The sequence below is a fragment of the Carettochelys insculpta genome, chromosome 16 (genome assembly GCF_033958435.1).
Source record: "Carettochelys insculpta isolate YL-2023 chromosome 16, ASM3395843v1, whole genome shotgun sequence".
Lineage (NCBI taxonomy): Eukaryota > Metazoa > Chordata > Testudines > Carettochelyidae > Carettochelys > Carettochelys insculpta.
The window spans coordinates 32,536,976-32,559,649 of NC_134152.1; the positions used below are offsets into that span (position 1 = coordinate 32,536,976).

At 51.7% G+C, this 22,674-nt stretch overlaps 1 protein-coding gene across 5 annotated transcripts in view; it reads left to right on the plus strand.

The window, feature by feature from the left end:
* Window positions 1-17,881: 17,881 nt before the first annotated feature.
* RAI1 (retinoic acid induced 1) overlaps window positions 17,882-22,674 on the plus strand; it is a 153,261-nt gene continuing 148,468 nt past the window's right edge. For all 5 annotated transcript variants that reach the window (XR_012647732.1, XM_075010729.1, XM_075010730.1 and 2 more), the window contains exon 1: window positions 17,882-18,090. The gene's annotated coding sequence lies outside the window, so the exon portion shown is untranslated. The remainder of the gene's footprint in view (window positions 18,091-22,674) is intronic.

A 22,674-nucleotide genomic window follows, 5' to 3' on the forward strand; every position in this document is an offset into this window, starting at 1 on the left:
CAACAGCAGCTCTTACCACTGGCTCCTCACCGCACATGACCCCTTCCCACTTGTCTTGGGCTACACAACTGTATTGGGCCATCACAGCAGCCACTTGCTCCAGCTTTGCCAGTTCCCATGCGGGCATGTGAACTTGGAGCTTGAATCACCAGGACAGCTTGGTTGCTTTCCTGAGGGTGATTAATTTCTGCATGAAAGAGGGAAACCATCTCACAGGGTGTAGTAAATGGCAAACTGGAAGGATGGGAGAGTCCAGAAATGAAGCACCTGCATGGTTTTCTCTCTGCTATACCCTGGAGACCCTGCCCAGAGCGAGGCTAACAAGCACTGCATTGTTACCAGCCCCAAAAGCCCAGAAAACCGATGGATCTGAACCTTTAATGTGTGCGTAAATGAGGATAGCGCTGAAAAAAAACAATCACTGTGACTCGCTGTTGGTAAGGGAAAGAAGTGGAGGGGGAATATAATGCTTTGGTCAGATGAAAAAACCCTATAAGCTATTTGAGATGCTGCCATTTTTATCTCAGGTTGAGTCTCTCAGCACCCCAGGGGTATAAACATTGACGTGAGAGCTCTTACTTGAACCCATGTGCCCACATCCTACTCATTGGTTGTGCCAATGAGCCAAATGTGGATGCAATTCCTTTTCGGTAGAGCTGCATTTGCATTTAAATCAGATTTGAGTTTGACTTTTTATCTCTGTCATTTTAATGCCCTGAGCACTTGAGGTGAGTTCTGCCTCTCTAAAAATTACCCTGGAAGATTTAGTTAGATGCTGAAAACTTCATTTCCTGTTCTAAACTATTGTGTGGTGTTGGAGTTAAGCAGCTGCCACTTTACACCCCAGAAGTAGTTGCATTTCAGTGATTCGTGCATGTTTAAATTTATAAGTGCATAGGGAAAGCATTGTGACTTTAAATTAGCCACTAGATTCAGTTACTCTTGAATACTCAAGGATCGTTGGGCTCCACCAGAAGTCCCCTCTTTGCATGAGGATGGGAGGTAATGTTCCTTTAAGGAAGTAGCAAACTGCCACAGAGACAAGCAGTTCTAGAAAGGGAACTCTAAAAAGAAGCAGAGAGAAAGGCAGAGTAATGCTGTCCTAATAAAGTCCCTTTGTTAAGTGCTAGAAGAAAGCAGCCTTTTCTGGGATCTGTAACACTTGTCATCTGATGCCAGACTGCGCTGCAGTCAGGGGGAAGGTAGGAAATAGAAAAGGCTGATACAAAGGAAAAGCACAAATGCAAGAGGACGTGAGTGTGTTTTCATAACAACCACAGATTTGCTGACACCAGAAGGTTCTCTGAAGAGTTGTTGATTTCACCAGATTGTGTGATTAAAAAGAGAAACTTTAGAGAAAAAAATACCATTTTTGTTTCAACATTTTCAAAAGCAAAACCTCAAGACTTTTTGGTTTGAAGCAACTTTTCATTTCAAACTTTCACTTCATTTTCTTTTTTAAAGATTCAACCCTTTTGAAAAATACTTGATTAAGTGTTGCTAATTTCTGGAAATGAACCCTTTGGTTTCACCCAGGAAGATTTGTCTCTGTAGGATTTGCCCAGATTTTTAAAAACTTCTCAGTTTCAGTCTTTCCTGAAATCATTTTGTTTACTGTTCAAAATTGTCAGTGAACCCAAAAATCCTTTATTTGCCCCCTTCTCACCAGGACTGCAACCTCAGCATGAGAGGAATGAAGCAGCTCTGATATGCTGGCAGCAGATTTGCTAACTCACAGTGGAGTCATGTTACCAGTTGCAGCACTGACCTGGCAAATATCCTATTTCCCATCATGGATAACAACAAAAATTGCTTGCCGCAAATCAGCTACATGACAAATGGCGCCCTTTTCTTCAGCACATGGACATGACCTGTAGGGATTTATTTGCCCTGCATAACTGGGGGGATCAGGGGAATTTTTATCGATCAAATTTTGCCTTTCTGGTTGAGCATCTCAAAGCCCTGAAGTCGTTTGATCACCTACATGAGACGGCAGCGTTTCTGCTGGATTATGTGTATTGCAGAAGTCCATAGGCACTCCAGTCATGGGCCAGGGCCCTATTGTGCTAGGAGCTGTACAAACAGAACCAAGGACTGTCTCTCCCCAAAGGCTTACTGGATTCGATGACAAACTCTTTAAGCAGGGGGAAGGATCTGGCTGTTGGCACATGAAATCTCTTTCCATTGCCATGGGAATTGTCTGGCACCCAGCACTAGAGTTTGGCAGAGTGCCTAGCAGAATGGGGCCCTGTTCTGCACCTGGGGTGTCTAAGGACTCGTAATGTCTGAGGGCCTCACAATCCGCCCTGTATTTTATACTCACAGCCTGGCACCAGGGTGGCCAATTGGGAACAGAGACCCGGAGATGCTTGCCCATGGTCACACAGGAAGCCAGGTTGAGAGCAGGTTTTCTACAGCCTGGGTTAGCAGATATCACCCCCTCTCCCCAGCCCAGACGGTAATGTGAGCAAATCCCAGTCTCTGCGAATGGTGGTGATTAGCAAACAAGAGCCAGACAGCAGGCCTGGCCCAAGGGGCATTCTCCAGGCTGTGTAACTCCCAGCCTCGGGTGACGGCCCAACAGTCATTGGGCAGCAGGCCTGGCTGATCCTCAGGTGGCTTTGACAGCACAGCAGAGAGGGGCACGGGAGAAGGGAATTGGTTTCCTTGAACAGCCTGGAGGTCCACTTAACCAGGTCAGGGAAAGCCAGGCTGTTTCCCTGACTGTCCAACGCTGGGCCAGCTCCGACCAAACAGCAACCGCCTCCCTCCATCTGTTAAACTTTTAAATGCTTTAGTTTTATTCCACGTGGAGCCCACTTGGGTGCGCAATCATCAGGCGTGATTTATCCCAGTCATATAAACTGACTAAGGACACCCCACCCCTTACATGCCCATGAGGGCCCGGTTAACAGCATTCCAGAAGATTCTCAGAAAGTCTGGAAGGTTCCAGGAGATTCTACAACCGTCCGGAACGTTCTAGGAGGTTGAGGACAAATGCCTCCACCTACGTAGTCCCTGAAACACGTCACTTCAAATCTTCTACATTCCCTTTAGTTGCGAACAACACCGGTGTCCCCCTGACCCCACTCGAGCCCGGCTGCCAAGCAGCTTCTCCATTAACTGGGCAAACCAGTGGGTGGCAGGAGATGAAAAGCATCAAGCTGGGATTGTAGGGGGTGCCTGGGGAGAGCATCTGGTCAGACAATCAGGAGAGCAAAGGGTCAGCGCGAAGGAGCTCCTGTAGCCCCCCAGGGCCTGGGAAAGGGCATGACACACGGTATTGGGGGCTGTGATTTCTGAACCCCATGTGTTCCACAGCTAACACCAAGCTGCAGGGCATAGACTGCTGGGGAAATGCAGCCAGGCATAAGCGTTCTCCCTTCCCTCGCGCCCCCGCAAGGGGAAGGGAGCAACCAGACCCGGGGCATGATGGGTGGCTGGCGGTGGAGCCAGCAAATGAGTTCTCCCCTCTATAACAGCAGGAAGGGGGTGGAGTGTGTATATCAGCTGTCACCCATCCCTGACAGCAGGGCTGGAGCACTGGGAAGGGGAGGCGAGGTGCAGTGTACAGGACCACTGGCAAAGCAGTGCCAGGCACTGCACAGAGAGCTGCCAGCTGCAATGTAAAGTGGCGCAAGGAAACGCCTCCTCTGCAGCTCCGCACCAACACCAGCAATCACAGAGCTTCCAGCCTGCCAGCACCCTTTTAACACAGGCTGGAGAGGATGCTAATCGTTGCCAGGCTCCAGGCTGTTTGGGCAAATGGCCCCCTTGACAGAATGCTGAGCCATCAGTGCCAGCCATCTGAGGCACTCCACATGCTTTACAAATAGCAGCGGACCAACCCACCTTGTGTGAGATGGAGAAATGGCAGCAGGAAAAGTAAGGGATTTGCCCAAGGTCGTGCAGTGAGTCAGTGACAGAGCTGGGACGGGCCCTCCCCCTGACCCTCAGCATCTTGAGCTGTTCCCCCCAATCCTTCCATCACTTCAATGTACTGCCTCCCTTGCCCCCAAATGTGCTGGCTGTTACGTTCTGTTGCTAGAACTTTGTCACCTCTGGCCTCTTCCCCTCCTGATGGCAGAGATTCCCCAGAGACTGCATCAGCAGTGATGTTATATTAGCCTAATAGCTTTTTTTCAGTCCATTTGAGAGGAGAGTTTACAATGATCTCCGATTAAGATCTCCTCGGCAGCGCTGTACGTTTCTGCCTGGTCTTGCAGGCCAGCCGGTCCCACCCCTTCCTGTCTGTGTCGCTGTGAGCCAGAGTGCTGAGGACACAAACAAAACCCGGTTGCATCCCACCATCTGTGAACCGCCTCCCCCTGCAGTCGTCTGAAAGCTCACAGGCTTCTCTGGAGCCTCTTGAGGTCTCCGCTCCATTTATCAGCAGCTAAAGAGCTCTGGAACAGCAACTGCCGTCAGCTTCAGAGCAGCTCTTTCTACTCCGCTGACAGCTCATGAAACCCAGCAGGACCTTGGGCACTGAGGAATTAAAAATATTGGAACCACTTTACTCGCCAATGCCCAAGAGTTCCCCATGCAGGGTTGTGCCACCCAAGGCCATGAAGCAGTGTCAGAGACTTTCTTTCTCCATCGGAAAGCACCCAGCAACAATCTTCAGCTCCCCTTTTGAATTTCAGGGTCATCAGTGTGATGGTGATCGTTTGTTGCCAAGTATGATCATCTTCTGTGGGAGTTGTGGGTCCTTAGGTGTCTGGTGAGGACTGTCTTTGAACCTCAAGTTCTATTACAGTGAGCACAGATGTTTCCAGCTGTGGCAGGAGGCTATTGACCATGACTGGAAGCTGGTGTCTCCTTAGACAGTAGGGAGCAGCCCATCTGGGAGTGCCAACTGTTTGTCAGCCCTGCCTGCGTCCTGCCATTCAGTTTGGACTCCTTAAGCAGAAATAGCAGGCAGCAGAAAGAGCCCCACCTCTTTTTTTTTTCCCATGGCATTCCAGCACAACTGTAACAGTGGCCAGAGAGATCCCACATGGAAGCCAGGTATCAGAGAGGGAGCCATGTTAGTCTGTAGCTTGGAGAACAACAAGAAGTCTTGTGGCACCTTACAGGCTAACAGATATAAGCTATAATTGGAGATTCCCATCTCCTAGAACTGAAAGGGACCTTGGGAGGTCAGCTAGTCTAGTCCCCTGCTCTCTTGGCAGGTTCAAGCACCATCACTGATATCTATCTGCCCCAACCCCTAAATAGCCTCCTCGAGGATTAAACTCACAACGCAGGGCTTAGCAGGCCAATGCTCAAACCACTGAGCCATCCCTCCCCTATATTTTGGAGCATAAGCTTTTGTGGGCAAAGACCCACTTCGTCAGATGCATGCATGAGGAGGTGGTTTCAGAGGGGTATTTAAAGAATGGGGTCCCAGAAAAAGGGAGGGCCCAAGCTGACATGGAAGCCGTGACTAAAGGAATGCCACGGGGGGCAGGGGGAGGAGAACTTATACCAAATTCTGCCAGCAGGTGGCAGTATGCACCATCATGCTGTACCCCGTTGGCACGGCACAGATCACGTTGCAAGTGCCAATATTTCCAGAGGATCTGGACTCGGTGGCCTTAGGCCGCTGGGGAAATGACACGCTGTCATACCCCTTGGCCATCAGCCACAGTTACCGAGGCTTTCTGAGCCGCTTCGGTTTTTACAACAGAACGGAATTTGTTTTTATTTTGCAGCATCTTTGCTGCTTCGCTCGTCCCAGAAGGGTCTGCAAAGCGGCCACTGAACACGGTGCAGTCCAACGACTGAAGGCATTGCAATACATTTCTATGGGCTCAGCAATAATGCACAGGTTTGACATCAGACCCTGACTTCCTGAGAAACGGCCCATGGGCTGGGAGCTGGGGGTTGGCCCCTGCTCTCTGTGAAGGGCGCAGCACGAGCCGTAACTTGCCCTGAACGATGCCCAGCTGCAGACCGTAGCAATCTGAGTGTAACATCTCATTGGAAGGACACCACCACACAGTGCACTGTTTCCCACACCGTGCACTGCAGTGATCGCTCGGCTGATACCACAGGGCTGGCTGGCCGGCCAAGCTCTCTCTATGCACCTTGGCCCTACCAGCCTGACCACTCTCATAGGCAAAGGCCAGTCAGTGCTCTGGGGTCACAGCAGGTGATCACCAGCTGGGGCCTTAGATCAGGATCTGACCCAGCTCTCGCACAGTGGGCCAGGTGCAGCAGAGTCAGGCAGGAAGAGCATTTACAGCAATCGTTTGATCTGCCTGAGTTGTGTTCCTTTGGTTTTTAGCATGTCAGAGCAGCGGCTGAACTAGAAAGCAGGGGTGGAGGCTACCAGCCCCATTCTGCACAGCCTCTTTATGCTACTCTGGTGCACCCAGGGGCCACCAAGTCAGCAGCTCAGCCTACTGAGCAATGCACCACAGCAGGACCTCTCCCAGCTAGTGTAGCCGCTACAATAGCTTCCTTGCGTTCCCACCTAGCCTCCCAGAATCCAGGGTAGGGAGCATAAAACAACCTCTCCCTGCCTTCCACCGTTATTCCTGTGCTGCATTTGGCTCAGCTGGGGTGCAGTAGGAGAGACCTGGTGTCCATGCAGGAAACATGCTGTTTCCCTTCTAGCACTGACCCACCTCCCCTGCACCTGCTGATGAAAGAGTTAAATGAAATTCGTCTCTCCCCTCGCAGCTGTTCCCAGCACTTGATCTTGGCAGGATGCTGAGCTGATTGCTGCACCCCCACCACACCTGGGGTTCATTGGCACTATCTGCCTCATCCGCTCACTCAGAGCCTGCCACTGCTGTTTCCCTGGGCTCTTAATCTTCTCCACTCCTTATGCATAGGGGGCTCTGGGATCACTTACCAATTAGTGTGGCCTGCTCGTTAAGCCTCATTATCCTCCACAGCAAACTTGGACGGGGATGCACTTGCTTGGCTCGGAATCACAATCTTTTTTCCTTAGTAAGATTAGGTGACCCCCCCCCCCGCCCCAGGTTCCAGGGGAAAGCTTGCAGCAGCTTTTTTCCATGCTGTGACCTTGAGCCTCAAGCCCAGGGCCACGGCCCACTAGGGGATGTGCTGAATGGGGACGCACACCAGACTTCTGCCATTTCTACTGTAAAATCATTTGCTAGAGGCTGAGGTAACATCATGGAAAGTTCCAGGAAAGATCCCCTCTTAGGTCACAGATGGTAAGAACTAAGATACCGTGAAGGTGGGTATGTTCCTTCTAATTTTTTGCCATCCGTGTGTGGAATAAATTTTATGTGTGGCAAGACATGTGCAGACGTGCACCACCCGTACAAACACAAGCTGCCCAGTGTGGGCGGCTGTGGGTGCTCTGCTAATCAGCTGGTCAGCCCCTGGATCTCTCCTGGGGAGCCACCCAAGCCCTCATCTTACAGGGAACACTATTGGTGGGCGCTTTAGAAAGATCGACCAGCATCAGCCTAATCTTAAGTGGATATTTGCCAGCACCGCAAAAAGGCTCAGGATTGGAAGAGCAGGGGAATGAGGGGTCAGGCTGCAGTGGCCTTAGCAGAGCTGGGAGGAGAATGCAGGAGTGGAGCAGTAGGAGGACTGTAGGTTGGGGTGTAAGAGGATTGGCACAGCTTTGTGGGAGAGTGGGAGTCACAGTTTGGAACTGAGGTGGGTAGGCAGCGTTGCGGGGAAGCTGGGATCGAGAGGCACTGGATGAGCTGCGTGCAGGAGGCTTGCAGTGTCTGCATCTCGGCCAGTGCCAGATGTAACCCCTGACTTTCCCAGGTCCAAAATCAAAATCGTAAAATAAAATAAGAGTAATGACACCATTAACCCCCCACCCCCCCAGCAGGGAGTACAGAGGCCATGAAGGGCCTTTTGGCTTTCTTGCTTGGACCCGTTTCAGTGGCTCTCTGGAGTTTTTGCTGATGGTTGGGAAAAGATGTAGTTATATAAATGAACTTTTCTAGCAGAGAAAAACTTCCTAGAACTTCAGCCTCCAAGAGGACTCAGCACAAATCAAACATCGGCAGGTGACTTACCAGAAAGCACAAAGCAGAGATGGAGTTGCCATGACAACAGACAGCTTCTGTCATCTCAGGTGATTAACACAGCAGCCCAGAAGGAAGAATTGGAAAAATAAAGGAAAGCAAGAATGAGCCTGATTGAGAATGAGGCACTAAGGACACAAATAAATCAACTCAAAGGATTGGTAATTCAGCACAGATGGGGCAATAGCCAGATATAAATAAACCAGCTGGGACACCACCTGAACCATCTCTCTGCACACTTCCACTTTCCTAAGGCTTGAGGGTGAGGTGGGACTATGGTTTCATCTAAATACAGACACTGCATCCAACTCGGTTCCTCCCAGAGAGCTTTGTCTATCTCTAACATAAACAACCAATGTTCTGCCTGGAAATTCTGCCTACAATTGAAAAATGCTTCTGAACTATGGTGGCACTGGGAGTATAATGAACTTTTGCACTGCCACTGAACTACACTAAGGTTCTAACTCTGCCCCTCAGCCACAGAACTATTCTGAGGTTCTAACTCCGCCCTCCCCACTGAACTCCACCAAAGTTCTGACTCCGCCTTTCCTGCCACTGAACTACACTAAGGTTCTAACTCCTCCCCTCCACCACAGAATTACACTGAGGTTCTAACTCCGCCTCCCGGGGCACTTAACTACACCAAAGTTCTGACTCCGCCTCCCCTGCCACTAAGTTCTGACTCCATCCCTCCACCACAGAACTATCCTGAGGTTCTAACTCCAAGGTTCCAGATCCAAATGACGCACTGACACTCTGATAAGGAAACCAAATTTGTCAGAAAATGGGGAGTCCAAAAATATAACAAAAGCCCCCAAGCCATCTGATAGCATTGAACATTGACTGATCACATGACTACCACCAGTTCCCATGTAGTGACTGTTCATGTGGCAGGAAATCCTATCACAAGGACTATACTGAAATATTTCCAGCCTTAAGAGGCCAAAATCTTGAGATTGTCTTTAAAATCATGCAAACAACAAACAATCATGGGTTCCTATGATTTGCCTTCTGAGAGAGTATGGCTGCCAGTTGCAAAGTCACTTAAGACATATAAACAGCCAGGGTCTTGTGGGGGCTTTGAAAACCTCGTCCTAGATTCCGTGGCATTCTACACTCACTCTGCACGATTGTGAATGACAAAAGGAAGACTGAAATCTACTTTTTACTTGTCAGTAACCAAATGGTAAATTGCATTTGGGACCCTGAGTTTAAAGGCAGGAAGAGCAGTTCATGGCCAGGCTCCACCCACTTTCTAAACTCCACCTACTCGGGACACCAACTTGAGATGCCAGTCCCAGAGGTTTGTGCAGCTGTTTGAAACAGGACCACACATACTTTGCTGGGAATGAAAGATGAAAGCAAGCATGCTTTAAAGCTGTGGATATGGCTAGTTGGAAACCACTAGAGCCCGGTCAAATTCTCTTTATTTTTATACGTTTTGAGGTTGGAGAAAATTTTATTTCATGTTATCACAGGGGAGGAAGTAAGGTCCCACCTTTGAGCGGCGGAAAACCTTGGGGGCAGGGGTCGATATTGCCCCCCAGGATGGGAGCTGTTGCAGTCTGACCATGACAGAGACATGGCAGGGCGGCAACTGAGTGAATGGTGCTGCAACCCTTTGCACCAGGCTCCAGGAACAACCCCTCTGTCTGCAGTCTGTTTGTGCTGGCTACATGTCCTTAAAACAGGTGAAACAGGGGTTAATGCAGCGCTGGCTAGTACCCTCCCCTTCCCTCCACCCTGCACTGCATCACTTCTCTGATCTTGCATTTTGGCAGTTTGGTTCAGCCCTCCAGCGTTGGCTACTTCTCCAGTTTCAGCCTAGTCTATAACCTGATCCCCATTGTATTTGCACCAAAGAAACACCTGGCACAGAAAAACATCAATCAGCCACACAGCGAGCAATTGGACACCTGGCCTTTTAATTATTGATCTAGTAGAGGATCAAAAAGGCCTCTGGTGTAGTGTTACTAAGAGAAGCCTAGACTGACCTATAACTAACATCTTCAAGGAGTGGTGTTTGTTAACACTCAAAGGCCTCAGCTGAGATCATACTGGGGTAAGAGAGTCCTGGCCCCCCAAAGAGTGTACAATCTAAATAGACAAGGCAAACAAATGTGTGAGAAAAGCAGCTTACTCGCTCCCCCACTGTGGGAGAAACTAAGTTTCCCAGCATTGTACAGAGAGGCTGGGGCAGGGCTGGGAATCTGACCTAGATCTCCTGTGTCCCAACTCAGCATCTCACCAAGAAGACCATCCCTATGAGACACACATCGCTGTTAGGACACAGGCAGATCTGCAAACCAAGGTTCCTGAGAACCAGGAAATGAGCAAAACTAACACTGACCAGGGCCTGTGCCCTGTCCACACTGCGTCAAGTGCAGAAAAGGAAATGCTGCTGCTTGGATAATTTAAGAAAAGCCTTTAGTTTGTAATAATCCAAGGAACACTAAAACGGAATCCAGCTGACCTGCCTAATTCCTTATTCAGCTACTTTCCAGCTCCAACCAATGGCTCTTCTAGTTAGGAGGCACCAAATCTGGCTTGCTCCATTCAACCACTGAATTCTGGCGAATAACACACGTTATCTTTCTATAGTTACAGAAATCCAGCCATTGTCACTGGGATTCATGGTTCACATTCAAAAGTGAACTCCACATTAACTGCTCATAATGGGCCACATCCACCCTGACTGAATAGACCTTGTCAGCTCTGGCCCCCCCCTTGACTGAGACTCCCTTGTTAAATCCTTCTCTGAAATCCCCTTACTCATGCATCTGATGAAGCGGCTCTTTACCTGTGAAAGCTTATGCTCCAAAATATCTGTTAGTCTGTAAGGTGCTACAGGATTTCTTGTTGTTTTTGAAGATACAGACTAACTCAGCTGCCTCTCTGATTCAAAAGTAAGTGACTAAGGTAAATGGATCAGTTTAAAGAGACAAGTTCAACCTCCCACTAAGCACCTCTTTGTTAATCTTGGAGACGGAGCCCTTCCAATAACAGACAAGCGTGTTCTGCCAACCAGAGAAAAACACCTGGTATAAGATGAAGCCAAAATGCCTTAGCTTCTGTGAGCCAGGGTTTTAGAATGCACCAGGCCACGAGGTCTGTGCTTGCATCATTAACACTAGCAAGTGGACTATGAGGCATCTGTCCTGCACTCGCTCAAGGGCTACAGATCATGCCTGGGAACACACTCCTTCAATGTCTCCGTTACCACTGCAGCTTTCACTGCAGACCTGACTGGCTGTTGGTTCCACGCCTGCCAATTCCCAACAGCAGAGATGCCAGAGAACATAACAGGGTTAACTCCTTTCCTGCTCTACTGATATCTGCAGCCTTACGTGTATTTCAGGCATCTCACATTGCCGCATGAGCATGTGCTCAGCTGCAGGGGTTAAGGGCATGTTATCTGCAGCCCCACACACATAGCCCACCTCTCTTGGGTCCTCACAAGCAGTGGCTGCCCTGGATGAAGGATGATGATCAGGAATGCAGAAGGTCCAGGCTCCTACAAGCTCTGTACTGCGATGCTAGGGAGCAGTTGACTGCTCTCTGCTCCAGCCTCAGCTGGTCTCTCCTTATCTGTACCCCCATCTGCCCCCCTGCTCTCGCCCAGAGCTCCCACTCCAGCGACATGAATATGAATAGCAAAGCTGAGGCTGTCACCCTTCTGTGCTGACCCTGGGACCTTCAGATCTCAGTGGGAGCTGAGCTGGTACGTGGCTTTGAGCTGCAGACCACACTCCATTCCTGGTGAATGCTCTGCAGGCTCACGCTGTGAAAAGAATGAGCAGATAATAGGATTTGCTGTTTCTTCAAAGGGCACGCAGGCCAGACCCCATTGCTAAGCAGAGAGCTGAAAAACAGCCACTGTGCAGCTAGCGTGCTTCCCAAGCATCAAATATTAGTATTCATCAGACAGCTACAGAGCAGCCCTGCCCAAGTGACAGTGATAGGCATGTTGGATGAGAGAGCAGACGGGTGATCACAGCCAAGAGGAATGGAAAGAGACCAGGGTGGTAGGCCTGGAGACCAGTGTTCCCTGTAAACTGTGCACTTGAGCAGTCCCCCAGGAGAGATTCTGGTGCCGCCCAGCTGATTAGCAGAGCGCCCAGAGCCACCCCCCGCCGGCAGCGTGTGCTTATACTGCTGGTGAATGTCTGCACATGCCTCAGTGCACATAACATTTATTCTGCTCATGGATGGTAAAAATTAGAGGGAACCTGGCTGGAGACCAACATCTTTGATCTATCACCACAAGCCAACAGGGCAACCGCTGCCCCATTGATGTCCTTGACCTGATCAACACGACAGCTAAGGGGCTATGCCCCTGTCAGCTACTCATTCCATCCCTGGCTTCTCTGCTGAGATGCTTGGCCAGGAGGGGGACAGAGGGTGCTAGCTGTGGGGAAGGGTTAGAGGCTACAGCTGGTTCAAACCCCTCCAAACTCCCCCACCACAACCGAGCGCCTGGGAGAGGGTGATACGGAGCAGATCCAGGTCTGAGACCCACACACTTTGCCTGCCATGGGGAGATTTACCAAACCAAAATTCCCTGTTTGTGCTAGCACCAGTTCAGCTGGCCTGCTGCTCACCCTGGGGCGGGGGGACGATATATGGGCGAGGCTCTGTGGCTGGGTTCATCCTTCCCCCCACTTTGAAACGGCGGTAAGTGGAGGTTTGAGTGGGGTGGTGTTGGAAATGGCATCTGGGTGCACCCAGCCATGTTCCCTCTCTCCCCACGCCCTGCCGGAACCTGCCTGATAACCACAGAGGGGGAAGCGGGAGTGAAATTCACCTGCAGCCTCTTTATTAGTCTCACAGGGTAGCCATATTAGCCTGTATCTTCACAAAACAAAGCAAGTAGTCCTGTAGCCCCTTCGTGCAGGGGTGACCAACCTGTGGCTCTTGAGCTGCATGTGGCTCTTTGATCAAGGACATGCAGCTCCTACTTGGAGCTGCGCGCTGGGACTGCTCACCCCCTTCTCTGTGAAAGCACCCCAGTGCCTGGAGGGGGAAGTGCAGGATGTGGGTAGCAGTGGCTCTGGTGAGTCCCAGGCATTGGGTTAGAGTGGGTGCAGGGGGTTTGGAGGGGGCCTGCCTCTGGGCGAAGGGAGGAGGATTGGGTTGTAACTGGGGGCTGGGGGTGCCTGGCTCTGGGGGACGGGGAGGGCATTGGGTTACAGCAGGGAGGCTGGGCAGGAGGAGGGCATTGAACCATGCATTATATCTTTATTTTTATCTCGTAGATAGCTAGATAAAAAAAAACATATAATACGAGGCTCTTCGCACTCTACCCACAGCTATTTGGCTCAGTCTCTAGCAGGTTGGCTACCCCTGCCTTAAAGACTAACAATTTTATTTATTAGCTTTCGTGGGAAAGACCCACTGCATCAGACTCTGGGGAGTCCTAACACTTACAGTTTGGCCACTTTTTCCCGTAGAATGGCTGCTAAATAGAAGAATTGCGTAGGGCTTTGTACTGTGCATTATTTAGGGCACACATACCCTGACACAACCGTCTATACAACATCAGCCCCCACTCTCTCTCACTCTCTCTTTCTCACACACACACACACAGAGCTCCTCTCAAACTCACCCCATGCAAGACAAAAACACTCGCCCAGCCATCTACCCAGGGACCCAGAAACACAGACAGCAAAGTGGCAGAACGAGGTCCTCTTTTGGCTACAAAGGAGCAAGCGATTCCCTCTGACCCCCAGCTGCAAAGCGGGGAAGATTGTGGGAGCATCTGGAGACTCATTTGAAGAGCTCCCGTTTTCCTGTGTCTGCTCCCATTTCGCCTCGGATGGCTTATCAACAGTGACTTTCCCGACAGCGATCGATAGAAAACATTTTATCTCCTTCCCAGGCGGCAGAATCCTTGGAGTGGCTCTGATTTCTGTTACTATGGTGACATCTTCTGGGCTTATTAAAGCTCTTTCCTTTCTTGGTGTGGTGGTGGGGGTTTTTCCCAAGCAAAACAACAAGAAAGTCAAACAAATCTGGTGCCTGCAGCCTCTCTCCATGCATGGAGCTTCCTGCACTGACCTGCCTTTGCAGGGGAGGGGCTCAGAGCAGCTTGCATCTGAAAACATATTGGAGCCTCTGAAATCTATTGAGACTAAGACACAGGCTCAGCTGGGGCTCTCTCTCAGATTCTTGTCTTCCTCCCCTCTGAGTATAACCTCCCAAGCCTGGGAACATCCACTTGGCTCCACAGCAGGGGCCGTCTAAAGCACAAGTGTGGGCTTGGGGCCTTATGTAGCCTGGACTTATTTTATTTCTCTAGCCCTGTCCTTGCGGAAGGAGGACTGAGCTCACAGTCCAATCCCACCCATTCTGGCGGCTTGTGATCCTGCTAGGGCATGGAGCCTGGTAAATTGCTGACCCCAGGGCTTTAACTCAGAGTCTGCTTGATACAATATATGTGACACACACCCCTGTTGTGTGGTAAACCCCAATTCTCTACATGAGACAGTTGCTAGAGGATTGTTTGTCCTAAAGGAGCTACCAGATCCGCTGCTGCAGCTCTCATTTTTCTGTGAGTCTCTCCCCTCCTTCCCCTAGTTCCCAAGTCGATGATGCCCCTTTGGGAGTAACACCCCATCCCTCAGACCCTGAACAAAACCAGCAAGGGATCTCCATTGTCCCACGAGTGGCCCCAGCAATCACAGGAGGGAGAGGTTAGCAATTGTGCGTCTCCTGCCAGAGCCCAACCTTGCCATGAGCATCGCTGGGAGAAACCTCGGTGGAGTAGCTGTGTTTGTCTGTAACAATGACAAGCAGTCTTGTGGCACCTTAGAGGCTAACAAATGTTACCACTTTAAAATGACAGCAACGTCCAAAACGTTGCACTGAGCTCCTCAACCACAGCTCTGCAGAGTGGAGATGTGCCCTTCGGAGTTAGCTCAGCTGACCCATATCAGGATCATAGAATCACAGAATCCTAGGGCTGGAAGGGACCTCAGGAGGTCATCGAGTCCAGCCCCCTGCTTCAAGCAGGATCAATCCCAACTAACTCATCCCAGCCAGGACTTTGTCAAGTGGGACTTAAAAACCCCAAGGGATGGAGAATCCACCACCTCCCTAGGCAACACATTCCAGTGCTTCACCCCCCACTCCTGGTGAAGTAGTTTTTCCTAATAGCCAACTTACTCCTCTCCTCCTCTAACTTCAGACCATTGCTCCTTGTTCTGCCTTCTGACACCATGGGAAGAGTTTCTCACCCTCCTCTTTAGGGATTAGCCTAGTTGTTGGGAGAGCAGCTTCAGGGCACAGTTACTGACTCCTCACCGGGCCTGTGCTCCTCCAGGTGTGCTAGAACTTTGGTGTGTGTGTCCGACGGCTCTCTGCGCTGCAGTACTTTGAGCTGATCTGGGGTTTTATCCCCAGGAATTGTAGGAGAACTGATCTGCCCTGCAAAGCATAGGCAGCGAACTGTGGGGAAGGCACCAAAGGACCCTCAGCACTTCAGCCAGAGTCCACACCTCAAAGCAGGCAATTTAGCAGCAGAAGTGAAAGTGTAACCCTCCCAGCGAGGTGGTGTTCAACTGTCCCGTGTAGTAGCACCTAAACCACTTCACAGAGAAAGAATGAGTCTGCTCTGCTGCCTCAGCTGAGGGCCAGCCTTTTAGCTCATGTGGTAGCGCACACAGCTTTAGCCTCTCAGGTCACAGAGTTATTTATTAAGGACCATCTCGTATTCACAGGCAGTGCAGCTCTTGAATTATTGAGTGTTTTACCAAATTTTTTTAAAAACGGCTCTTAGAACACAAGAATGGCTGTACTGGGTCAGACCCAAGGTCCATCCAGCCCAGTAGCCTGTCACCTTCTTGCTATTTTGGTTGCTGACCCCTGTCCCAGGCCTTGCCCTGCTGTTGGAAATTCACCAGGCTTTGGGCCTCTGAAAGCCTTATTAAATGTTAACGGCAAAACTGCCACAGAGAAGCATCTTCCCAAAGAGCTGGAACAAGCTGCCACCATTCCAACGGCTGCCTCAAGTGAATGCACCATCTCCAAAGATAAGTTCGGCTTTTCTGAGGCCAGGTCTACACTGCTGGGGGATAAAAAATCGATATAAGATACACAACTCCAGCTATGAAAATTACATAGCTGGAGTCAGCGGATCTTAAATCAATTTTTACAGCTGTCCCCTCAGCAGGAGGTTGACGAGAGAAACTCTCCTGTCAATGTCCCTTAATCCTCACGACTAGTACCAGGGTCAACGGTGACTCCCTGATTGTTCGATTTAGCGTGGCCCCCACGAGGTGCACTAAATTGAACCCCAGAAGATTGACGCCTGCATCTTGATCTTTCAAGAGTGTAGAAAAAGCCCTGAGTCCCTCACTCCTTGCCAGGGCTTGTGGCCCATGGGTAACTCCTCACAGGGGGGCTTGAACCTGGGAGTGCTAAAGCTTAGGGCAGGAGCTTTATAGGGGTGCCAGGGAACAAGTCAGCCAGCCTGGGGAGGCGGCTCCCTAGCAGCGGGAGCTGCCGCCCCTAGGCATGGGACACCAGGGAACAAGGCAGCTGCCCCCTGACAAAGGGTACTGGCAGCAGGGGCTGACACCATTGGGGTGCCAGGGAATGGAGCAGCTTCCTCATGGAGGAGCTTCCCTGCAGCAGGGGCTGCTGCCCCCAGGCACAGGGCACCAGATAACAGGGCAGCCTCCCCACAGAGGAGCTCTGTGGCTGTGGGGGTGCTGCTCCCAGCCACAGACTGCCAGGGCACTGGGCAGCTGCCCTGCAGTGGGGCCCCTGGCAGCAAAAGCTGCCACCCTGAGACACTGGGTGCTGGGGAACAGAGTGCCACAAAATATGGGACAATTTGCCCATTTTCTTAAAATGTTGGGACACCTGTGAGAGATTACATAAGGGCCTGTCCCAGGCAAAACAGGACAGATGGTCACTGTGCCATCCCTTGGCTAAAAGTCCATTGGCTCTCAGTTAAGGCTCAGACCATGTGCTCTGTGTCAGTGGGCCAAGTCAACGGTGCACAAAGTAGAGGATGTGAAATCTTGCAAAGGGGGCACAGGTCCATTGGCGACTGGGTCTCAGACTCACTCATCTCATTACAAATGTTGCACTCCCTTACTGTATTTATGTCTGTGCAGTCACACTGAGAAGCCGATGAATAAAGTTTTTACAGTCCACAGACCAAAAGGCTTTTTAACTTGAGCTCTATGAGTATAGAAAAGCCCTAAACCCCCGACTCCCTGCAGGCAGAACTGAACCTGGGCACTTGAAAGATTAGTGCAGGAGCCTAGGGGGTGTCAGGGAAGGAGGCAGCCATCACAGGGAGCAGCACCCAGCAGCAGGAGCTGCCTCCCCAAGGCATGAGACACCAGGGAATGAAGCAGCCGCCCCATGGCAGGGCTTACTGGCAGCAGGGGCTGACACCATGGGGTGCCAGGGAATGGGGCAGCTTGCCCCTGGAGGAGCTCCCCTAGGCATGGGGCACCAAGGCACAATTTTTCTGGGATTGCACTAGACAGGTAGGAGGCGGCTAACTGCAGGGCTGAAAAGTGGGTCCAGTAAAAAGTTTGCTCCCCCCAGCCTAAGCGCCACTGCAGGGTGCAGCGACCCACAGGAGAGCGGCTTACCCCGGCAACGGGGCGCGGCGCGGCGCAGAGTTTGCAACCCCCAGGCCCGTCCCCCGGCTTTGCAACGCAGCCACACCCCAGCGGGCCGGGCCACGTGGGCGCGGCGGGCGGCCGGCAGATGGGGCTGTCGGCCCGGGCAGAACACCTGCGTCTCCCCGGAGGGAAACATGAGCGTGCACTTCCGACAGCATCCAGCCATGCCTCTAACTTTCTTCTCCCCCCCTCCCCGCCCGCTCGCCCTTCCTGTGCGAAGCGGGATCCGGCTGCCATTGACACCCGCGCCCGAGCGCGCTTGGCTGCGGGCGGAGCGGCGGCGGAGCGGGGCCCAGCCCGGCGGGCGCAGCCCCTGACCGGCCCGCTGGACTCGCCGCGGCCCCCGGGCAGGAAATCGGGGCGCTCCCATGGACCGGCACCGGAGGAGCTGCCCCCGGCCCGGCTGCCGCGCTTGGCGCCTGCGGTGAAGCGAGGTAAGCGCGCCGGAGCCGGGGCCCGGGCGGAGCGCACGGGGCTGCGGCAGCTCCCCGGGGCAGCGAGGCCCGAGCCGGGGGAGCGCTGCTGCGGGAGCCGGCGGGGCCCCTGCCTGGCTCCCTCCGCGGCTCGGCCCCGGGGCCCGCGGGGAGGCGAGAGCCCCCGGCTGGGATTGACTCCGCGTCGCGGCGGGCTCGGTGCTCCGGGCCAGCTACGGTGCCCGGCCCTGCTGCCAACTTTCCAGCAGCCCTGGGGCGGCGCTTCTCTCCCCTTCCCCCGCGCCAGCCCCGGCCCGGCCCGTGCCTGGCTCCTGGGGCGAGGAACAGGAGCCTCCTGGCTTGCCACCAAGACAAGCCCTGCAGCTGAGCAGCTCCCCTGCAGTTACCAAGCCCGGACCAGCGCAGGGAGACTCCAGAGCAAACCCTCCAGGCAGGCCCCCCGACAGCGCTTTCCTTTGCACAGTCGGTTTAAGCAGCTCCGGCCTGGCAGTCCAGCCCCCCCCCGCCCGCTACACCGCCCGGCTGCTGCTCGCCTCTGGCTGGAGCAGATTTTTCAAGGCAGACCTGATTTCTGAATGGCTCTGTGGAGAGCCAGGAAATAGTCAGACCTAAAAGGCAGCAGGAGCAGGCAGGCCTGTCCCTGGCGAGCGAGCCAGCCCCTGCACCAGGCGGCCCTAGTGTCAGCCTGAAGGAGACACTGTATATTATTTCCCTTCCGCAAGGAATAGACTTTTCAAGGGCTTCCCATCTGTTTGCAATACATCTCAGCTGACGTCGTGGACCTGTCGGAGCCCTTCATTGACGTCAGAGCAGGAGAGCTGCTGGGGTGTGTGTGTGTTCCTTGCCGCCTGGACAGGAGCACCAAGCGGCCCTGGAGACTCCATCAGGCCCTCCCTTGCAGAAGCCTGCAGCTCCCAGCGGGCCTTAGCTACCCCCGTTGTGGGTGCAACCTGCCCGGAATGGACCCATGGACTTCGTCTGATTCAGAGATAGGGTCTCTATCTATGGGAATGTCCCAGAAGCCTGGGGCAGGATGGGGTGGCTCATACAGCAGTGGTGTATGATCACACTGTAGCCCCTCAGGTGCAGGGCCTCTCCAGCTTACGCTCAGCTCCCGGCAGCTGCTCCATGTCGCACATCTGTGTCCGAAGCGCTGCCTGTTAAGAGTGCTTCCCGAACAGCACGTCGTGGTACGGATCTTCCACCCTCTCTGCGACTCCCCAGCCACTGAGCAGAGCTGTTGTAGTGCTAGAACATGACACCTCCTCCTTGCTGTTGTGACGGAGGGGATCACCCAGCTGCAACGTGGGTACCCAAACCATCAGGTCTGCGAGTCGTGTTCATTGTGTGCTTGTCAGTGCCCAAGTCAATATAGCAGGAAGGACTTTTAGTCTCATTTATTATTCCTGAGACACTTTGTAAATGGGGATAAAAGCATTGTTTTCCCCGTTTTATAGAGGGGGGAGCAGAAGGAGAGGAAGGTTGTGCCCAGGGTCTCATTGGGGTCAGGTGCAGAGACAAGTCTAAAATCCAGATGTTTTGATTTCCCGCTCCTATTCGCTGGGCTTCCTTAGTTTATACCAAAGTTCCCCCAAGCCATTGGCTCATTGGCCTGGTGTGGGTGAGACATGTCAGTTTCACAGCCAAAGGTAATGATGGTGGCCAGCATCGCCTCCGGCCACCTTCGATTGTCTTAACTTGATGGTTTGGGTACCCATGTCGCAGCTGGGTGAGTTGGAGGTGACCTTTCAGTGTGTGACAGAGCGAGACTCAAATTCAGATCTTTCGGGTTGTATTGTAGGTGTGCCTTAACCACTCAGCGGTTGCACCAGTGGCTGATGAAAATGCAGCTGGAGCTCTGTGGAGGAAAGGGTTGGAAAAAGATGCTAAGCAGCCCAGAAAAACGGAGAGAAAGTCTTGCTTTATAGTAGGTCTCTCTGACACCCCATTAACTCTCTCCCACTGACTTAAGGATGATCCAAGTCTCCAAGTACATTAAGATGGTTCTTTAAAAATAGCAGCCTTATGATACGATGACAGTGATGTAGTGTGTCCGTAGTGACTTTTGTCTTTAAAAAAAAAAAAAAAAAAGCCGTCCTGTAGCACCTTAAAGCCTAACCATTTTATTTATTAGGCAATGAGCTTTCATAGGTAAAACCCACGAAAGCTCATTGCCTAATAAATAAAATGGTTAGGCTTTAAGGTGCTACAGGATGGTTTGTTTATTTTGTGAAGCTACAGACTAACACAGCTCCCCCTCTGAAGCTTGGTCTACACTAGACCTCACAGTTAACTGCAGATACTCGAGTCAAGCTACGGCAATTGCATGGGTAGAATTGATGTATCTGCAGTTGACTTGAAGGTCTGTCCTCGCTGAGGGAGGTCGACAGGAGCGTTTCTCCCGTCGACCTCCCTTACTCCTCGCGAGAGCAGGAGTACAGCGGGTCAACCACGGACCCTGGAGAGATCGATTTCACGCATCTTTACCAGATGTGCAGAATCGAACACTGGACCGGTTGATCTTCCGCTAAGTGTAGATGTACCCTGAGACTTTAGTCCCAAAAGTCTGTGAGTTGCTTTGCAGGTTCTGCTGGGGTGACTTCAGCAGCTATTGAAAGGCAGTTTCCTCTGGGGTAGGGCACGGGTTCTTCACAACAGAAAATGAAAAGTACACCACCCACTTGAAGCTAGGTGGGATGATTTAGAGCAGTAGAATAGAGCTAAATGAGAATGTAGTTACAGGACTGCTACGGATGCCATCCTTATCTCAAGAAAAGACCCACCCCCCATGCTGGGGACTCATGTTAAATGTCTCACCCATAAGATGTATCTTCCAATAGAATTGGAAATCCACACAGTGCTTCTCTGCAGAATCCGCAGCTATCACAAATCACAAAGACAGCTGGGTTCACCTAGGCAGGGCAACTGCTCCTACGTGTGTAGTTTGAGGCCCTGCTGTCTCACACAGACCTTGCACTCAGACAAATGATTTATCCGTCCCTAAATTCTCCCCATCCTTTGTCTCTGAGCCACTCTTCTGTAGATTGAGTAAGAAGCTCGGTCTGGATTTCTCACACAGACTGGAGCCAGGACTCCAGTGGAAGAACCCACAGGTCTGGAAGAAGGCAATGTTGAGGCTTACCTTGTAGATAGGACTTCTCCCACACTACCTGCAAAACCAATCTTTTCTCCTGCATTGAAGCACCGGAGCTGAACATGTTAGGTTCAGATCTGGGGTTTAATTCCACTCCATACAGGGCTGTGTCATGAAGTTTGGATCCACACCCAAACATCTCCAAAATACAGGCCTATGTTGAGCTAGGCTTTACAGTGTGGACTCTCTCTAGTGAAATTATATGTTTGTAACCACCCTACCGGTGCTTGGGTGTTACGGACAAAGGAGGGTGAGCTGTAAATCCTTCACATTCGCTGGTCAGTGGAAATACCCAGCCCTTGGGGATGCTGGAGGGTTCGTTTAACTGCTGGAAACAGGCTGCCGCTTCATATTCATGAACTCTTTGAAGCACTGTGACCCTGAGCCCCAGGCAACATGCCAGTAACCAACCTCCAGACCCTGAGAGTTTCAGTTAACCAGGGTTTTGTTCTCATGGGTTTCCTCATTCTTATCATTTTCCCCCATTCCAGCACAAAGCACCTTTCAAACTTTTGTCAGTTGCAGCCACACCTGCAGGAGCAAATCCTCTGTGGGTTTCCTCTCGCCGCGAGTGCTGCATGCCCATTAGATGAACGTGTGCCCTTTGTAGTTACAGAACCAAGTGGAACAGAGACCTGGTCTATTATCAGAGCAGCGGACAGGCTGGTTTGGAAAAGGAGGCGTGGGGGAGGGAGGAGGAAGGAAGGCAGGTTAAATTGAGGGGGAAGAAGACAAAAAACCTGTTTCTTTCAAACTTCATGGGTAGCAGGTTTAAAACTAAGGAAGATTTTCTTCATGCAGCACAGAGTTGGCCTGTGGAACTCCTGGCCAGAGGGTGTTGTGAAGATCAGAACTTTAACAGGGTTCATAACAGAACTAGATACGTTCATAGAAGTTAGGTCCATCAGTGGCTATTAGCCAGGCTGGGTAGGAATGGTGTCTCCAGCCTCTGTTTGTCAGAGGCTGGAAATGTGTGACGGAAGAGGGATCACTGAATGACTGCATGGGTTGCTCCCTCCCTCTGGGGCATCTGGCATTGGCCACTCTCGGAAGACAGGCTACTGGGCTAGATGGACCTTTGGTCTGACACAGTGTGGCCGTTCTTATGTTCTTTTACGTCTATAATGTTCCATAAACTGTGTCATCCTCTGACCTGGGCTTGATCTGCCTCTCCCTTTAGCTTGGTCCACACAGAGAGAAGCCCTGTTTCCAACCAGTACAGCGTGTCTGTGATAAACGTTTGCATTGACCCCAGCTATGCTGATTTGGCTACATTTGTGCAAAACGCCTGCTTATAGACAGGGCCTTTGGCCTGGCTTTGTATGGATGTTGCTCGATTGGAGTTACTCCCGATTTACGCCAGAATAAGTGACAGGAGAACCAGGCCCAGTGTTTACAGGTCGGTCCTGCAGCCTGTAGATGCATGTCCC